At 48.3% G+C, this 20,321-nt stretch overlaps 1 protein-coding gene across 1 annotated transcript in view; it reads left to right on the top strand.

Moving 5' to 3' along the window:
- GLIS1 (GLIS family zinc finger 1) overlaps positions 1-20,321 on the top strand; it is a 224,292-nt gene that overhangs the window by 110,213 nt on the left and 93,758 nt on the right. The window lies entirely within an intron of this gene.

The raw sequence follows: 20,321 nt of genomic DNA, 5'->3' as shown, positions 1-20,321 counted from the left end.
GCCAGGCTGTGAAGGACATAGAACGTGCCACTGCCAGGCCAAAGAGGTGAGACTTTCTCTTGAAGTTTGGTGGTGGCCAAATAATACATAGCGCTGGCATCAGGCAGGCCTCAGCAGGATACTCGGGAGCGCTCATAAAAGTATAGCTTCCCAGCCCACATACCCTGGATTCTGATTGATGCATCTAGGGCAGGGCGCAGGGGTATTTTTTTAAAGTTCCCCAGGTGATTCTGATGTGCCAGAGTTTGGGGCCCATTGCTGTAGACAAAGAATTATTGAGAATTGCAAACAAGACTCGAATCTCTGCTTTGGGAGCCTTCTCCGATGGCGCCCCTTCTGGCCTCTCAGGGGGTTATTACCTGACCCTGTGTGTGAGCCTTTGGTTATTAAATCCATTCCGTCCCCATCCTGCACTTGGCAGCGTTGTCCTGATGGTCAGCACACAGTAGATGCACATAGACGTGCTGGGTTGGTGATGGGCAGGGCTCTGATGGTGCAGGGAGGGCCTGTGGCAGGGGGTGGCCTACGTGTGCATCTCACTCCATCACAGCCTAGTTGCTTCACCTTCTGAGCCTCAGGTTCCATGTCTGGTAGGTGGCAGTAAGTACTCCTACGGTTGATAAGGTTAACTTTTCTAGAGTGCTTGGTGCTCGGGTGTAAGCTCCGTGTGGGCACTGTGTCTGGTTCACAGTTCAATCCGTGGTGCTGGTACAGAGTGGGCACTCAGAAAATGTGAGTCAGTGAGGTGCTCTGTAATATGAGCTTCCTATCCTGCCCGTGGTAGACGGGATGCTGGTGTTCAGGTACTGGGGCATCAGATAATCCACCTAATAGCATCGAGCTTTTCCTGTGTGGCCACCGGAGGACATAGGGATGAATAAGGTCATATTTATTTGAGACAAATAAATTTGGGGATAAGTAAGACAAACATAAACATGCTCTAATTCAGGGCATATCTTGAGAGCAGAGACCCAGGCCAGGTTCTGTCAGGAGCTCAGAAAATGACCACCAAAGGCACCCCAGGTAGAGGGCACGGCACAGCTGAGGGATGAATGGTGGGAAAGTGCTAGGTGGGTGCAGGAGCTCCTGCCCTCACTGTCGTCTGACTGTCTCTCCCAGGTCCTCTGTGCTCTCATGTTGGGCCATCTCCTTCCCTACATTTCTTGGGTGGAAAGAGAGGAGCTTTAGAAACCAGGAACTATATAGCCTGGAACAAGTTTTCTTATAGCGTCTTAGAGTCCTCATCCTTAAAGTAGAGACAATATTGTCTTCTTCACATGGTTGGCATGTGGCTTAAACAAAACAAATTATGCCAAGCTCAGTACCTGGCACACAGCAGGAGCACAGCTAGTTCTTATGTTCCTCCTCTCATCCTGTCCCAGCTCTTCTCTGGCTGGTAATCAACCTTAGGAAGTCCCCAGTGGGTTCCCCAGCCAGGCGCAGTGGCCCTGCATTCTGCTATCTCTTCGAGATAATAAATACGAACAAAACCGAAGTCCATTATTAGCTTCTTCTAGACTGTCTGCATGATTTATGGCTTCAAAGTGTCTCTAGTTAATCTGTCGAAAGAGATTTTAAATTTCATCCGTCTTCCTTGCTGGCAGCCTCCTCTACCTTGAATTCAGCTGTTTGACATGTCTAGTACCGGGGTCCCATTTTAAAAACATTTACAGTGGGCCGGCAGGGAAAAAAGTCAGAGATGGAGCGGCAAGCGGGAGGCTCAATTTGGCACATCTGCTTTTAATTCTACGCATCTCCAAAAGTGCAAATAACTTGAAAGTTCTCCCAGGGAAGAGGTCCGCTGTGCCCACGAGAGCTGCCTTAGGTGACTTTAAAGGAGAGAGGGATAATTACTGAAAATGAATTGTCACTGAAATAGAACCCTCCCAATCGCAGGGCTGACCATCTGCTGCTCACATGTTCAGGCGGCTCTCCACACCTCCCCCTCCCAGGACTGGGGGGCACTCTGCTCTGTGGTTTTTTTAACCTCTGCCTCCTGGGCTGCTCAGGTAATGAATGAGTGGTTCAAGACTCACGCCAACTGTGGCTGTGCTTATGGGACCCGGAGATAGGGCACAGGCAGAAACTTCCCAGAATTCAGTTCAGCAGACTTGTGTTAAGGCCCTGGGACTGTCAGGTCCTGGAGTGTGTGTGTATGTGTGTATGTATAGCACTCTACAGTTTATAAAAAGTCCTTCCATATTTAATGCAGGTGGGGAAGCTGAATTGCATTCATTTATTTATTTAGTGAAAAGGTATTTATCCGGGCAGGCATGGCTCAGTGGTTGAGTGTCAACCTATGAACCAGGAGGTTCGATTCCCGGTTGTGGGGCACATGCCTGGGTTGTGGGATCAATCTCCAGTGTGGGGAATGCAGGAGGCAACCAATCAATGATTCTCTCTCATCATTGATGTTCTGTCTCTTTCTCCGTCTCCCTTCCTCTCTAAAATCAGTAAAAATATATTTAAAAAAGAAAGAAAACGTATTCAGCTCCTGTGGCAGGCCAGTCCCTGGTGTTAGGGGCCTGGTGTGGAGATGAATGAACCAGGGCCTGCCCTCGGGCACCAGGGGGAGTGGGATATGGGGGAGGGAGGCAGTGAGGTCTGTACCTCTGAGGGAGCTGAGCAAGGGTGTACAGGAAGGTCTCACCAAGGAGATGTCATTTAAGCACGGTCTTGAGGGTTCATGCATAGGACTGAAGTTTATTGAATTCTTATGAGCCAGGCAGTATTCTTGGATCTGGGTGGTGATCAAAACAGACCAAATCTATGTCCACAGAGAGTAGAAAATAAAGATGTGAACAAAGAAACAAGATGGTATTAAATAGTGATGAGTGCTGTGAAGATGGTCAGACAGGATAGCGTGATGGTGAGATTCCCAGAGTGTCAGGGAAGGCCTCCAAGATGAGGTAGCATTCTCACCAAGACTTAAATGATGACATGGAGCTGCGCAGACCTGGGAGAAGAGAGGCCAGAGACTGGAAGATGCAAAGCTCCTGAGGAGTATTTGAGGATGAGGTGGGTTCTTAGTCTGTTCAGGCTGCTATAACAAAAATGCAACAAACATTTATTTCCATAGTTCTAGAGGATGGAAGCCTAAGGTCAAGGCACTAGCAGACTCAGTGTCTGGTGAGAACAAGCTTTCATGACTCTTACAAAGACACTAATCCCATTTATGAGGGATCCACCCTCATGACCTCATCTAATCCTAATACCTTGAAAGACCCCAACTTCTAATACCATCACATTGGAGGTGAAGTTTCAACATATGAATTTGGGGGGAGGGTCACAAGCATTCAGTCCATAACAGAGGGTGTGGTAGAGGCAGAGCAATGAAGTGCTGATAAGGAGGCAGAAAACTTAGCTCAGCCAGCTCAGGGATCCCCTGGAGGTAGGTGGGGGCCATCCAGCATGGGGAATGGGGCAACTAAAGAGTGTTTGGACCAGAGATGGGGGTCTCTGGGGGTGAGGTGGCAGTGTGCAGAGCATGTGGCTGCCAGGCTATTGAGGATGGACTTGGCAGGAGCTCCAGAGACGGGTGTAGGGAGGCTGGCTCCTGGGGAAGATATGAGTTGTATCTGCTGTTTGTTTATTTGACTTGCCTCTAACTGGATTAATGACCTTACTAGCTACAATAATGGGAACTTTAGTATTTGGCCAGGGTCTGGTTTTGCTAAAGAGAGGCTTGGAGTAGAGGGGCTGGACCTTGGCACATACCCTATCCCCTTTGCCATTCCCAAGAACTGCCCCATTCTGGACCTAGTGGTTCTACCAGGAGGCAAAGGGACAGAGCATCCATTGTCATGAGCCCTAGAGAAGGGAGCCAGTGAGACCAAGTCCAAGGTCACTCAGCAGGGACTATCGGGGCCTGCCTAGACCACTATAAGGGAAGGTGGTTCCACTAGTGATGCGAGAGACAGTCACAGGCATGCACAAAAATCAATTCACAAAGCATCATCAACATAAACATAAAGCTAAAACCATAAAACTCCTAGAAGAGAGCACACCTTGGGGCAGGCAAAGGTTTTTTAAATAGAACACAAAAAGCAGAAAACATAAAGGAAAAAGTTGTTGAATTGGACTGATCCAAAATTTGCTCAATGAGGGAAATAGGTCTTTTCAACAAATGTTGAAACTAGCTGTGTTCTAGCAACATTTGTTGAAAAGACTTCTTCCCCTCATTGGTTTGTCTTGGCACCTTTGTGAAAAATGAATTGACCCTATTAGTGTAGGTTGATTTATAGACTGCATTTGTTCCATTGATCTATGTCTATTCTTATGCCAACACCACACTGTCTTGATTACTGTAGTTTTATAGAAAGTTTTGAAATCAGATAATGTGAGCCCCACAACTTTGTTCTTCATTTTCAATATTGTTTTGGTTATTCTAAGCCCTTAATATTTCCATATATATATTTTAGAGTCAACCTGTCAAGTTTTACCAGAAAGCCTGCTGAAACTTTGTTTGGGATGACATTAAATTTATAGATCAACTTGAATAGACTTGACATCTTAATATTATTTAATTTTCCATTCATGAACATAACATCTCTCCCCATTTATTTAGGTCTTCTTGACTTTCTTTCACAGGGTTTAGTAGTTTTCATTGTGTAAAGGTCTTACGCAACTTTCGTTAACTTTGTTCCTAGGCACTTTATGTTTTTTAGTGTTACTTTATGTGGTATTGCTCTTTGAATTCTATTTTCCCATTATTTCCTCTAGTATATAGGATTACAATAATTGATTTTTATGTTGACTTTATATCCTGCCACATTGCGAAATTAATTTATTCTCTTCATGTTTTTGGAGATTCCTTAGAACTTTCCGTGTAAACAATCATATCATCTGAGAATAAAGAGTCAGGCTTCTCTTTTTCCTGTTTCCATGCCTTTTTCTTTCTTTGTCTACGTACACTAGCTAGGATCTCTAATATAACACTGAATAGAGTCCTGAGTATGGACATCCTTACTTTGTTCCCAATCTTAGGGGAGAGCATTCAGTTTTTAACCACCAAGCATGATATTAACTATAGCTTATCATTGATATGCTTTGTTATACTGAGAAGATTCTTTTTTATTCCTAGCGTGCTGAAAACTTTTATCACGAATAGGTTTGGGTTTTTTGGGTGGTTTTTTTTTTTTTTTTTTTTTTTTTGCATCTGTTGAGCTGATGATATGGCTCTTCTCCTTTATTCTTTTGATTTAGTGAATTATATTGACAGATCTAGAACTTTGCATTCTGAGGATAAACCTCACTTGGTCACGATGGATTATCTTTTTTATATATAGCTGTTTTTTTTTTTTTTTTTTTTAGGCTGAAAATATAGCTGTGTTTTATTAATTTTAAAAAAAGAGGTACAAACATCCAGTTATAAAATAAGTAAGTCACAGGGACCTAATGTACAGCACAGGGAATATAGGCAATCATATTGTAATAACTGTACGGTGAAAGATGGGTACTAGACTTACTATGGTGATCACATCGTAAGGCATATAAATGTCGAATCACTATGTTGTACACCTGAAACTAATATAATATCATATGTCAACTATACTTTATTAAAAAAGAGTAGATATCAAATTTTATATGCTTTAACCATAAATATGAAATTGTAAAGAAGGAATTTTTTAAAAGTTGGTTGTAAACCATAAAAAGTCCAAAAATGATGGGCAAAGTAGTATATAAATGAAGAATTAGCATAAGCAGCCATATCACAGTTGTGTGTTAATTGCTAGAAATAAACAAACTAAAGTTAACAAGTTTCTTGAGAATTTAACAAAAGCGTCCTTAAAAAAAGGATAAGAGTTGGCAAAATAGCAAATGGCATAAAGTAATCATTTAAAAATGTAGACCAGTTTCCTGTGGCTGCTATAACAAGTGGCCACAAACTTGGTGGCTTAGAAACAACAGACATATTTATTCTCTCACGGTTCTAGAAGCCTGGCATGAAGGTGCTGACTTTGGAGGCTCCAGGGGAGACTCTTCTTTGCCTCTTCCAGCTTTTGGTGGTTGTTGGCATTCTGTGGACGCATTGTTCTAGTCCAGCGGTCGCCAACCTTTCGGACCTCACAGACCACCAGTGGTCCTCGGACCACCGGGTGGCGACCGCTGCCTAGTCTATGCCTCCGTGGCCTTGTTTTCTCCTCTGTCCTTCATAAGGACACTTCTCATTGGATTTAGGGCCCATTAGGATAATCCAGGAAGATCTCCTCATCTCAATATCCTTAACGTCATTACATCTGCAAAGATCCTTTTCCCAAATTCCCTAAAACCAGAACCATCTCCTGTAGCACAAACTGTTGTCATCTTTATAAATGGTTCAAATAAACAGGTTTTGGGTAACTGGCTAATTTGGGAATGTAGCCATTTGGCGTGGTAATCTGTGGCTAATTGGCTTTTGATGAATTGGTCATTTGACACATTGATTTTTAGCCAACTGGCTCGTGGAGACTTGATGTTTGTCGAGTTGGACTGCCTCCCACATGGGCCTGGGGCTTGATGTCTGGGGCCAGGCTGAAGCACATGTGGGCGCCTGGCAGGCTAAGCTATTGGTCTGGGACTCAGATCTCATCTTAGACCAGGAAGGGAGAATCCCAGAAGGCCTGGCCTTTGCCCAGCCTTGGCCATCCACTTCATCCCGAGAGCCGGCTCCTCCGGAAGAGGCTGTGTGAGATTTGGGATATACAAATACAAACAGAATGAGAGCGACTGTTGTTTACTGTGTGCGGGGCCCTGAGCAGAGCATCTCTGGGCATTATCTCATTTGATCCTCACAACAACCCTGTGTGTACCTACCATCAGTCTGCATTTGACAGGGAAGGGAAGAGAGGCTCAGAGAGGTTAGGCTACCTGGCCAAGAGTACACCAGTGGGTGAATGGCAGAGTTTGGATTCCAGACCAGGTAGATGTCTGTCTTAAAATTCGATGCTGTTAACCGCTGAGCCTAAATGGATCGGATGTAGTGCTGGTACCATCAGCTCATTTATTGCAGCTTAGCCATGGAGCCTTTCCTGTTTCTCCAGATGAGGAAACTGAGCCTGGTTTAGGCGTGAGATTTGTTGAAAGCCACACAGAATCCGTGTAAGAACTAGGGTTGGGACCAGATGGGGCCTCGTCCCTCCTTGCTCAGCTGCCTCCACCTCCAGCCTGGCTCCTAGATTTCTTCCTTTGTGTTCTTGTCTCCAAAAATGGGACAGACCCCAGTGGCCTCCCTGAACCTCCATCCCCCAGCTCTCCATGTTTATGTCCCTGTTAATGGGCCTTTGCAAACCGGCCCAGCTGCCGAGTGCGAGCCAGCGAGCCACCTGGAGCTGCGTCTGCCCCAGAATGTTTACGGTGCGCGGAGCCGAAACGAAACAACATCCATCTTGTTGACTGGTCCCAAACACTGCACTCATTCATGGCCAGCCTGCTGACAGGGTCCCCGTGCTTGGCAGTGAACTGCCACAGCTCACCCGGCAAAACCTGGCAGCAAGAAGAGCGAGAAGAACGCAGGCAGGCTTCGGGGAAATCACACCCTGAGCCCAGGCGGCCCTCTGGCCCATTTTCTAGTCACTCTAGTCTCTAACCAGATGCATCCATCAAGGTGGTACACTGTGACGTCAGAGTTGGTCTGAAGAAAGGATGCTGGGCCCTGAGCTGGCATCAGAAGCACAGGTCAGGGCTGCCGTAGGCCTTGGTGAGGACTGATGAGATAGGTCATCTTTATACATGTGACATGTGGTGAACGCTGTCAGCCCATCCTGGAGAGAGCCATGGCTTTACCCCAGACAGACCCGGCTTGAGCCCTGGCATGGCCCCATCACCTCCCAGACTCAGTTTCCTCTTCTCTCCAGCCGGGTTCATGATGACCTCTGCCTTACAGAACTGATGAAGAACCTTTGAGAAACGCTCATAACCCAAGTTATAAAAGTCCCATCTCTTCCAGAATGCCAAGGAGAGTGTCACCCTCGCCAGCTGTCTTGAGGCATCAGCGAGGCGCTGTGGAGTGTGAATGCCTGATTTGGCTCCTGGTTGTGTGACCTTGGACAAGCCTCTTGCTCTCTGTGGACCTCAGTCTCCCTTTTCTGTAAACTAGGAGTCTGAGATGAGATTATCGTTCAGGGTCATTGTACCCTGACATTTTACAGTAGAATGACTGAGGCATGTCCCTCAGGAAGTGTGCTGTTCCCCAGGAACCTGTGCCTTTGGGCAGCCCTGTGGTGAGGCACGGGATGACCACTGTCACCCCACAAGGACTGTATTCTGGAATGACCAGCCCTGGGATTGAATGCCAGGTCTGCTTTCTTCTGTGTGTTACTCAGGAGAAGTCATTTTACCTTCTTGGGCCTCGGTTTCCTCATCTATAAAATAAGCTGCTTGACTTCTCTAGCAAGACTGTCTGTCCTCCGAGGTACAGACACACACGTCACATGGTAAAGGCTGTAGGGGGGGATTCCAGCATGCACGGGAGTGAGTGGTCAGCCACATGGGGAGAAGGTGGCAGGGTCCGGGAAGGCTTCATGGAGGCAGTGACTGCATGGGAAGAGGATAGAGGAAGGGAGGTGTGCTCCTTCACCCTTGGAGGGGTAGTTTTGGCACCTTTTCTGTTTAAGCGTCTGTGTCACTCACCAGACTGGGCTCCTGAGAATGGCACCAGTGCCTGGTGCATCTCTGTGTCCCAGAGCCCAGGCTGGACACACAGTAGGAGTTTGAGGTGGGGGTGGGGTGGGGGGGAGAACAGGTCTGCCTTTGGCTATTCCAGAGGAAGCATTGGGTTCCTGTGGGAAGTAGCAGGCCTGTCAGGTAGTGAGGCGTCCCAAATGTGGGGGCCTGTCCAATACCAGCCCCTCCTCTGGGTCATGAGGCCTTTGACAGGGGATTCATGATGGCTGTCTGGGGCTAGAAGAGAACACGCACATTTAGCCACACCTCCAGTCCACTTCCTTTGTTTTACAGCAAAGGAAACTCAGTCCCAAGGGTTGGGGGCTGCCCAAGACATGTAGTGAATCTCCAGGGAAGCCTGGAGCACTGGGCTGTGCTCCCCAGCCCGGGGCCCTTTCTCACCGAAATGTGAGAAAGGGGGTTAGGACTGGACACGAGGCTACTGGACCAAAACACATGAGTATTGATTCCTGGTGGTAGAAACAGCAAAGGCAAGGACTGGGGAAGTGGGGGAAGAGCAGGGCAGGTCTGGGGAGTTGTGAGCAGTTGGGCAAAGCTGCAGGGAGGGGAGTGTTGGAACCAGCAGGGGATGGGGCTGGACAGTGGGAACAAACAGGGTACAGGGTCTTGCTTGTTTGGCTTAGGCATTCAGAAGGTATCTCATGGGCAGTGGGAGCCGTGGTGGGTCAGGAGCAGGGACAGATGGGCCAGTTCTGTGCTTTGGGAAGATCACTCTGGCTGTGGTGGAATGGATGGTCATGTTCAGGGAAGAGAGGAAACTATTGCTCAGGTTTGCTGGTGGTTTGAAGTGAGGCAAAGCCCGTGCGGATGGAGAGGAGGATGGACTGAGAGCTGTTCAGTGGGGAGAATGGAGGCTGAGGATGAGGAAGGATTGAAACCAGGGGCACAGCAGGAAAAGGAGAACGACTGGGGTGGGGGAGGCAAGGTGGGGAGGTGAGCTCCACCTCACGGTCTCAATCCCTCATCAGCCAATGCAGGAGGCTGCACCTGCCCCAGAACCCCTTTGGGCCTGTCCCTCCAGGGCTTTCCAGAGTCAGTCTGGTACCCCCCCCCCCTTCCTCCCCTCCCTGATTGTGGCCCCAGCACAGGGCCTGGCTGCTGATTCGCCTTCATTGGGGAGCCCGCTTGGGGATCATGTGCCTGCCTTCTCATGTGTCCTTCTGGGCCGGGGCTCTCTTTGTGCCACTGAATCTAGAAACAGACCCTGGGATTCAAAGACATCAAGACAGGGGCCTGCCCACGTGGTTACTAGACTTATGGGGAAATCACTTCCTAAGTCAGTGATGGTGAACCTTTTGAGCTCGGCGTGTCAGCATTTTGAAAAACCCTAACTTAACTCTGGTGCCGTGTCACATGTAGAAATTTTTTGATATTTGCAACCATAGTAAAACAAAGACTTATATTTTTGATATTTATTTCATATATTTAAACGCTATTTAACAAAGAAAAATCAACCAAAAAAATGAGTTCGCGTGTCACCTCTGACACACGTGTCATAGGTTCGCCATCACTGTCCTAAGTTATATACATGTCTGACCACTGTGTTGTACACCTGAATGACAGCTGTAACTTAAGGATTTTTAAAAAAGGACAAGACAAAAAGAGACACGGGCCTGCACTTGGAGTGTCTCCACACTGTCGAGGCAGACGCACTTGGCCCAACCCTGGCTCTGCCATATCGCCCATGGCATGACTTGGGAGGACACCTCTCTTTCCCCATCTGAAAAATGAGGAGTTGGCCTCGGCCCGTGGTTCTCAGAGCACTTCCTTTTTCTGATGGGGCTCCTTTATCCTCCCGAAGTAAAATTCATAGGGAACGTAACCTGCCTGCACCAAATTCTTAAAAATTCCACATAATGTTTCAATTGCATTATAAAGAAGAAGTGCAAGGGAAGGACCATCGGTGATGTGCATTCCTCAGGAGACAGGAGGAGGTCGTCAGCCACTTGCACCTTGTGTGCAGCATCCCTGGGCCTGTCAGCTAGACACACAGACGTCACAAGCAGGGTGACCGAGGGTGACGTGATTTTCTGAAATGGCGAGCACCTCCTGTTTAAGTTCCAAGCAAAACACAGTACAGTCTCGCCTCAATTTACATGGTAGTTCCATTCCTGGAAAATTCAGTATATGCTAAAATCATGAGAAAAGTACTCTGTGTTTATGTGTAAAATGGGGCTGTGTTCAGGCTTAGATGACAGGTTGCTTGTTTGCAGTTGTTTTGAATACCTGGCAAGATACTCAAAAGTTAGTGTAGGGCTGGCCCACCCTTGGCCATGAGTTGTCCATCTCTGGCTCCTCCCCACTAAATGAGTGGCTCCAAGTCCTTGTGACCATCAGAATCCCCACTCCCATGCCTGGCCCCCTACAATGATTTTCAGTATGTCCCTTGTGCCATGGCAGGTGAGGGTACAGACTGGAAGACTGGCTATAGGTCCAGAGAGGGCAGAAGAAGAGAACAAAAAGCTCCGTGGGACAGGGCTGGTCAGGGAGGGCTTCCTGGAAGAGGTGCACTGGGAACTCAAAGTGTTTTCAGAGCTGAGGCCAGAGAAAGGGAATTTTTCAGAAGGCAAAGCAACTTCTATGACTTCCCAAGTAGGGTTTGCCAGCCTTTCTGGCCAAACTGTGGGACAAATTGTCTTTTCCACAGTGTCTAGAAACTCTGAGCCTCTCCGAGGGACAAGGAACTGTTCCTACTGCCTGCCCTGTGTTGCATTTCTGATGGTGCCTTTTCCTGGAGGTCCAGGTGTCTTTGCAAAGAATGGTGGTATTTTCTCAGTCAGAACAATTGATCCTTCCCAGAGGCCTGAGATGGAGGGAGGGGGTGTTAAGATGCTGGTGCCTCATGTCCCTCCCCGTGCCCAGCTGCCTGGAGCTGCGCATTCCCCCCTTGTCTTTATCTCTTCTTTCTTTATATATTTTTTAGCAGTTGGGGGGGGGGTAGACAACATGGCATGAATAGAAGTTAACTAATTAGCTTGATTTAAGTGGAGGATGTTAAAAAAAAAGAAGCCAAACATGAAATAATAAATATATGCCTGACATAAACATTTATGGTTCTGTATTTACTGAAAAAACACAGATGGAAATGTTTGTCTTTGAGAAGTTTTTATAGATTTCAACAGCCATTTCCTCTGGATTTCTTGTCATCCCATTACTCTTCTGGCTGTTTTTGGCTTGGACAAAAACAAAGGGTTTTTGGTGACCATCACTATTGCTCCCTGATGATCTGGGCCAGGCAGGGTTTTCTGTGGGGCTCAGGGCACCGTAGGATGTGACAGGCCTCCCATCAGAGACGGCTGGGATTTTATAGCCTCAGAATCAGAGAATCTCATGTCTGATCCATGACATCAGAGAACCTTAGAACCATCTATCTATATATATAAAACCCTAAATGCAAATAGACCAAATGGTGAAACAACCGAACAACTGTACAAATGGTTGCTATGACGTGCGCTGGCCACCAGGGGGTGCATACGGAACATGGTGAACGTTGGCAGCAGGCAGCAGAGTGTGGAACATGGTGGGTGTCGGCCACGGTGGGATGGTGAAGCAGGTGAGCAGGGGTGCCAGACCAAGGCGTTGTCATCAGGGTGAGCCTTTGGTGGTTACTAAAAATTCTTTGCTCCTGCGCGTTGTGGTCCCGCCCAGCGCTTGCACCTGCTGCCGGTGCTGGCCTTGCTCGCACCTGCTGCTAATGCTGGAGCCGCTGCTCACACCCACTGCCAGCGCTGGCCCCGGCCCCAATTACTTGGCGCTGTCAGTGGGTGCGAGCAGCGGCTACCAGCCCCAATTGCCTCTCAGGACTTCTCCACCTCCCCCTGCTCCTAAGGGGCGGTTGGGGCTGGCAGGCACTGTTTGCACTGCTGCTGGTGCGGCCCCTGCTGTCACCTGCTGCTGGCACCGGCCCTGCTCACACCTATAGCTGGTACTGGAGGTGCTGCTTGCACACGCTGCCAGCTCCCAGCACCGGTCCGATCGCTCAGCACCGTTAACAGGTGTGAGTGGCGGCTGCCAGCCCTGATCGCCTCTGAGGGTTTCTCCACCTCATCCTGCTCCTGAGGGGCGATCAGGGCAGCAGCTGCCACTCGCACCTGCTGCTGGTGCTGGCCCCAATTGCTTCACACTGTCAGTGGGTGCAAGTGGGGCTGGCGCCGTCAGTGCATGGGATGGCGGCGGTGGGAGCGGGGTTGCCAGCAGAGAGGGGACTAGGGGCCGGGCGGGGGCACAGAGGATGGACTGAGACCCGCTCCTGTGCCCACTGCAGCTTTGTGGCCCACAGTTCCTTTCAAGGTGCACGAATTTGTGCACTGGGCCCCAGTCCTACATAATAATAGGCTAATATGCAAATTGACCAAATGGCAGAATGACTGGTCGCTATGATGTGCACTGACCACCAGGGGGCAGATGTTCAAAGCAGGAGCTGCCCCCTGGTGATCAGTGCGAGCCGGTAGTCGGACATCCCCTGAGGGCTCCCGGACTGCAAGAGGGCACAGACCGGGCTGAGGTACCCCCCCGAATTAACAAATTTCATGCACCGGGCCTCTAGTAGTAATATACATGCTTAGCTTTATAAAATTGCATCATCTTAGAATGAGAGAATCATGAAATTTTAAAATCTCACATGCATGGAACTTTCTAATCTTAAATTTTGGAATCATGCTGGCTCAGTATGATGAAACATAGAATCTGAGAGTTTAAGGGATATCAGAATTTCTTTACTAGGCCACCCTCCCCCACCCTTGGGAGATACTTAAATCAGCTAAATGTGCCCAGTGCTTCTGCCAGCCTTTGGGAGCCTGCGTGTGCTGTTCCCTCTCTGATTCAACATGGCATCTCTGTTCCCCCTAAGGTACACTAGTAGTATTTTATACCTGTAAGGTTGTAGATTTCCACCCAGGTATAAGTTAGTTACATTAAAGGTAAATGGTGTAAATGGACTAAATATTCAAATTAAAAACAAAGATGGTCAGAGTGGGTAGAGATTATTTTATGGAAGAAATTGTATTAATAAGGATGCTTTTGGTTGTAAGTGGCAGAAAATACATCTGAGACAAGCTTAGTACACTACAGGAATTTTACTATTCACACAAGAGGTTCTTGGTGCAACCAGTGCTGTGGTTTAGTTTCTTTGCTGTTGGTTGAGATACCTTGGTTTATTGTTCTCCAACCGACTTCCCTTGGGATGACAAGCTGGCTTCTACCAGGACCACTTGCTTCCTCATTCACATACGCAGGAGGAGAGGCTGTTCTTACCCTCTCCATCAAACAGCCATAAGCAGAAGTTTCAGGCCTCCGTATAATTAGATGAACTTGTGTGCCTGTCTTGGAGCCGGTCCCTGTGGCCTTGTGGCTGGGGAGGTGAGATCATGCTGATCAGTGCAGGCTTCTGAAGCCCACCTGGAGTGGGATTAAGAACAACCACCATGGAGAAACTAAGATGGCGGCATAGGGAAACACCGAAATTGCTGCCTCCTACAACAACTTCAAAACACAATAAAAAGACAAAACGGACATCATCCAGAACTTACAGGAAGGCTGGCGGAGTGGAAATTCTACAACTAGAAGGAAGGAGAAAAGCACATTGAGGGTCAGGAGCTGCGGAAGTAAAGTGCAAAGGCACGGAGGCTCGCGCGCGCGGACAGGGGCTGGTACCTGAGGACGCGGCTGTCTTTTTGAATCTGGAGGGAGTCACAAGCTCCCGACTGCTCTGAACTCCGGTTCTGGGAAGTCTCTGGGGACCCAGGACTCATACAGGGAGAAACTGGACTGTCTGGCAGCGGGCAGAACTCGGAACTCGAGGGCGGCTTTCCCTCAGAGGTGCTTGCAGCAATTAAATTATCAGGACACTGAGACTCGCGTGGCCCCTTAGGGCAGGGCTGAGAATCCGCCATAGTTCCTTGCTCCGCCCTTTGATTCCCTGAGACCCCGCCCCACACAGGCTGTGGCAGAGGCTTTTGCATATGAAAGCCCTGGCCCTTTGCAACCTGAAAATTACCTAACAAACTGCAGCTGGGCCACAGACCCAGAACTTCCAAGGGAAGGCCCAAGGCCCCACAGCAGCTTGCATTGCTTCACAGCTGGGCCTCATCAGGGCACCTCCAAACTCCAAAAAAGGAAGGGGAATCTGCAGTTCTCTTCATAGCTCCTGCTGGGTAACCTCCAAGAGCCAGTGTACCCAGTGGTCAGAGGGGGACCATCCAGATTACAACTCCTCAGATCCATAAGGGACACACCCAGAGGGCAGACTCAGGGAGCACCAAAGCCCCACTGAAGCAAGTCTTGCCCTAGAAGGGTGTCTTCAGCACAGAAGTTCTCCCACTGCAGACACAGCTGATTCTCACTGCCAATTGGCCTGGAGGTCAATTCCTCCCAGTGATCCTACAACAATCAAGGCATAACTACAACAAGACTGTGCACAAAGCCCACAAGGGGGTGCACCAAGAGTGTTCACCTCAGGTAACGGGGGAGGCTGAGCCACTGGGCCCTACAGGACACCTAGCACACAAAATCACTCTACCAACACAGGGAAGCATAAAAAATGCGGAGACAGAAACAGGTCACAAATGACAGAAATGGAGGAAAGCAAACGACTGGATATAGAGTTCAAAACCACGTTTATAAGGTTTTTCAAGAGTTTTATGGAAACCGCTGATAAATTTAGTGAGACCCTCAAGAAATCTAGTGAGACCCTCGAGGATATGAAAAAGGACCATCTAGAAATTAAGCATACACTGACTGAAATAAAGAATAATATACAGAGATCCAACAGCAGACAAGAGGATCCCAAGAATCAAGTCAAAGATTTGAAATATAAAGACACAAAAAATACCCAACCAAAAAAGAAAAAAGAAAAAAGATTCCAAAAATATGAAGATAGTGTAAGGAGCCTCTGGGACAACCTCAAGCGTACCAACATCAGAATTTTAGGGATACCAGAAGAAGAGAGAGGGCAAGATATTGAAAACCTATTTGAAGAAATAATGACAGAAAACTTCCCCTACCTGGTGAAAGAAATAGACTTACAAGTCCAGGAAGCGCAGAGAACCCCAAACAAAAGGAACCCAAAGAGGACCACACCAAGACACATCATAATTAAAATGCCAAGAGCAAAAGACAAAGAGAGAATCTTAAAGCAAGAGAAAGAAAGTCAGTTACCTACAAGGGAGTACCCATACGACTGTCAGCTGATTTCTCAACAGAAACCATGCAAGCCAGAAGGGAGTGGCAAGAAATATTCAAAGTGATGAATAGCAAGAACCTACAACCAAGATTACTTTATCCAGCAAAGCTATCATTCAGAATAGAAGGTCAGATAAAGAGCTTCACAGATAAGAAAAAGCTAAAGGAGTTCATTACCACCAAACCAGCATTATATGAAATGCTGAAAGGTATTCTTTAAGAAGAGGAAGAAGAAAAAGGAACTCTTACCATTTGCCACAGCATGGATGGAACTGGAGAGTGGATAAACACCACATGATCTCACTCATTTGTGGAATATAATGAACAACATAAACTGATGAACAAGGACTGATCCAGAGACGGAGAGGCATTGATTGGACTGTTGGGCCTTGGAGGGAAGGTAGGGGAGGGTGGGGGTAGGAGGGAAAGATCAACCAAAGGACTTATATGCAAGCATATAGGCCTAACCAATGGACACGGACAATGGGGGCGGGGGGTGTTGAGGGCATGAGCGGGGGGGGGGGGGTAGGGGGTAACGTGGGGATAAGGACACATATGTAATATCTTAATCAATAAAAAATATATTTAAAAGACAAAAAAAGAAAACAAACAACCACCACGAGAGCCAGTACCAACATAGTGCTTACTACGTTCCAGACGCACTCTTCCAGGTACTTTACATGGTAAATGAACCCATTTCAATAAACTGAGGCACAGAGAAGCTAAGTCATGTGACACAGACAAGGCCACAGCTAGTAAATGGCAAAACCAGAATTCAAATGTAGTTGGTTGGACCCCAGAATCTGCACTTACATGCCATGGGATATGGTCTCTCCTTCTCAAGTCCCATCTATATATATAAAAAGCTAATATGCAAAGTGTCCCCTCAGGAGTTTGATCGGGAGACCAGGAGTTCGATCACTCGCTATGATGTGCACTGACCACTGGGGGCGATGTGGAGTGAAGGAAGGCCCTGGCCAGCAGCTGGAAGGCCCCAATTGTCCTTGATTGCTGGCCAGGCCTAGGGACCCTACCCATGCACAAATTTCGTGCACTGGGCCTCTAGTAGATAGATATAGAAATATGCACCCTACTGTGGGGGAATGAATACCAGGTGTTATAGACTGGATGTTTGTGGTTTGTGCCCCCTCTCATCTGCTGACCAAATTCGTATGTTGAAGCCACAACCTCTGGTGTGACTTTATTTGGAGATGGGACCTTTTATAGGTTAAATTAGATTAAGGGTGGGGCCCTGATCCTCCAGTAGGATTAGTGTCCTTATAAAGAGACACCAGGGCACACTGCACTCTCGCTCTCATTCTTTGCATGCAGGCATGGGGAAAGGCCATGTGAGGGACCTAGAGAGAAGGTGGCCATTTACAAGCCAGGAAGAGCGCTCTCACCAGAAACTCAATCAACAGAACCTTGCTCTTACACTTCCAACCTCCAGAAAAGTGAGACCACAAATGTGTTGTTTAAGCCGCCTGGTCTGTGGTATTTTGTGATGGCAGCCCAAGCTGACCAATACACTGAGAAAGTAATCAGCTGCATCGACTCTGAATCCCTTAATGATGTGGAACCAGGTCTGGGCCAGTGCTGCCCTCTAAGTCCGAGAGAGCTGGGCTTGTACCATGTACCAGCTGCATGACCTTGGACAAGTCACTTTTCCTCTGGAAAATGGCATTAGAAATGCTGGCATGAAAAGAGCCTGGTACTGGGCCTGGCATGTAATAGGCACTCTATGAACTTTAGTGTTCATGATACAATACTAAAAAAAAAAAAGCGGAGTTCAAGAAAATAAGTATGTCTTCCTGTTTTTTGGTCAAATATGTAGAGAGGCATATGGAAATGCCACAGAGCTTTATGTGTCGTCATGTCTGCGGTGGCTCTCTCTGTTGTTGGTAGTATCGGTGACATTTATTTTCTAATAGTTAGTGGCCAAGGTATATTTTCTAATTTTTTCCACCAACAAATATGTGCTAATTTGGTAGCAATACAAGAGTCAGAGAGAAACTCGGCCAGAAAATGTGTTTATGTGTATAGATACCTGCACCCACATGTGAAACCGGGGCTGGGCTGGCCTGGGACAGAGCAGAGGGCTCGGTCTGTTTTCCTGGCAGTGGCATCCTGAGGTGAGCCTGCTCAGGTTTTACTGGCCTGAGCCCTGTAACTCTAGCTTAGCTTTAAAGGAGAACTTATGGAGTTTTTGTGATCTGGGATGAGAGATGACGGGTGACCATAAACCTGGCATGAGGCCTTGAGCATCAGGCTCTGGAGCCCCAGAGGCCCTGCCAAGCTGACAGCCTCTCCTCCCCAATGTCTGTGAACCCCCCAAGATGGCTCCAGGCTAAGTGAGTGGCCCTCAGGTAACCCATCCCACCAGCCTGTGGTGGCCAGGCCTCTGGGTTTGGTGGGGAAGGGAGAGAAGGGATGATGAGGCAGTGCCGTGAGGCAGAAGGGGCCAGGAGTGTGGATGCAGCATGGCTGTGTGTCCTTAGAGAGCTGCTCAACCCCTGTGTCTCCCACTCTCTGGGATCCCCAGTGTCCCTCCTGCCTGCCTGGCACTCCCACTGCTCAGAGGGGAAGGCTGAGGAGGCTCGGAGAGGGCTGAGGCCTGCTCTGCGCTGACAAGCCTGCAGGGATTCAAGACCCCGTTATCCTGAGGCTGCCGTCAATGGCCCTGGGGCTCACTGCCTGGGAAAGCAGGTCTCCGTTCCTGGAGACAGATCACCCAGGGAGGCCGGGGCCCTGTTTCCCCTGCCTGACAAGACAGTAAAATGAGGGACCTTGACGATGGGTTGGTGAGGGCCTGGGTGGGGGAGGATGATTGTGGGCTGGAAGAGGTTAATGGGTAAAAGGAGGACCTATGTAATACTTTCAACAATAAAGATTTAAAAAATAAAACTATAAAAAATAAAGTGTTCACTCTGCCAGGCGGCACCAATTCTCTGCATATATTATCTCATTTAATCCTCACAGCCAGCCACCCAGTGGAGCTGGGTTTTCACATTCCCATTTTACAGATGAAGAAACTAAGGCTCAGAAGGGAGACCCTCATTTAGGGTCAGACAGCCAGAAAGTTAATGGTGGAGCTAGGGCTTGATCCTCGGTGTGTGTGACAAAAGCTTGGTCCGTTTTCCTAAGTGGCAGCATCTGGCATAATAGTAGGCATGAAAGCAGACTTTGGACAGTCCTTTCAGCCCACCTTCCCAGTGTCTCCAAGCACCTCCCGTGGTCTAACGTGTGCTAGGAGTGAGGGGAGTATCCCCAGTGGCGCCCCCGTGTCTAGAGAATCTGCTCGCTATGGGACTAGGACAAGTCCCTTCCCCATCTGGGCCCCTGTTTTTTGTATGTGAAGTAAATTGGGCAAAATCATGTCTCTGGATGCTCTGACATTCAGCAGCACTGGGGGCCCAAGACCCTTGTGCTGAAGGACTTCACAGGCTTGTGGGGGAGGCAGGACTTTAATTGCACTTAAAAGCATCCATGTGCCAGCTCAGTGTTACAGTCCTGGCGTGTGGGGACATCATGGAGACTTAGAGATCAAATGTGTGGAGTATTTGACATAGGCTGAGGGTGAGGGAAGAAGGTGCCCTAAACAGCAGCCATTCACACGGACTGCTGTGAGCTGAGTGGGGGAGCTCAGGGAGGGCAGGAGAGACCGGGGAATATTCCAGAAGGAGATGCACTACTGTAGACCTCCGAGGGCTCAGAGGGTTTGGGAGGTGTCAGGCCACCCTGACTAGAGGGGTGAGGATGTGTGCAGCACAGCAGCAAAGCATCGTGGGAGTATGAGGTAAGGCCGGGTGAGGGGTGAACCCAGGCTGTGGGGCCCCTGAGACAGGTTCAGGCACTTTCATTTATTGAATGCCTGCGAGGGGCCAGCCCTGAATTCAGTATTTGACAGTGGTGTTCACACCATAACTCCACCCTGTAAAATTCTCCCCATTTTACAGATGCAGGAAAAGCTTTCTAACTGCAAAGCCCCATCTCTAACTGCTGCACTAGCTCAGAGGTTGGCAAATTACAATCCAACAGCCAGTGAGTTGTTTTTCTAAATAAAGTTTTATTGGAGCACAGCCCCACTCATTGGTTTATATATTGTCTATGGTTGCTTTTTATGGTCCAAGTTGAATAATTGTAACAGCAGACTGTATGGCCCGCAAAACCTAAAATATTTACTGTCTTGCCCTTTACAGAAAAAGCTTGCTGACAAGGTGGCTGAGTCAGGAGATCCGGTGTAAGTCTGAGCCCTACATTTGCTGAGTGAGCTTGGGCAAATCGTTGGCCCTCTACCCCCGAGCCTCCCCACCCTGCTCCTGAGGGTTGTCGTGAAGCTCATATGTGAGGGCTGCAAGATGTTTGGTGTAGACTGTAAGGTGCGGTGCCCTGTCACCAGTCTGGCGCCTGGTGGGCACTAAAGTCTGCTCTGCTTGTCCGTGAACGAGGAGCAGTCGTGTAGGCTGTCCTAGACCAGC

This window comes from Myotis myotis, unplaced genomic scaffold, assembly GCF_014108235.1.
Source record: "Myotis myotis isolate mMyoMyo1 unplaced genomic scaffold, mMyoMyo1.p scaffold_m19_p_2, whole genome shotgun sequence".
Classification (NCBI taxonomy): Eukaryota; Metazoa; Chordata; class Mammalia; order Chiroptera; family Vespertilionidae; genus Myotis; species Myotis myotis.
The sequence above is the reverse complement of the archived record's forward strand: the minus strand, read 5'-3'. Positions and strand labels throughout refer to the sequence as shown.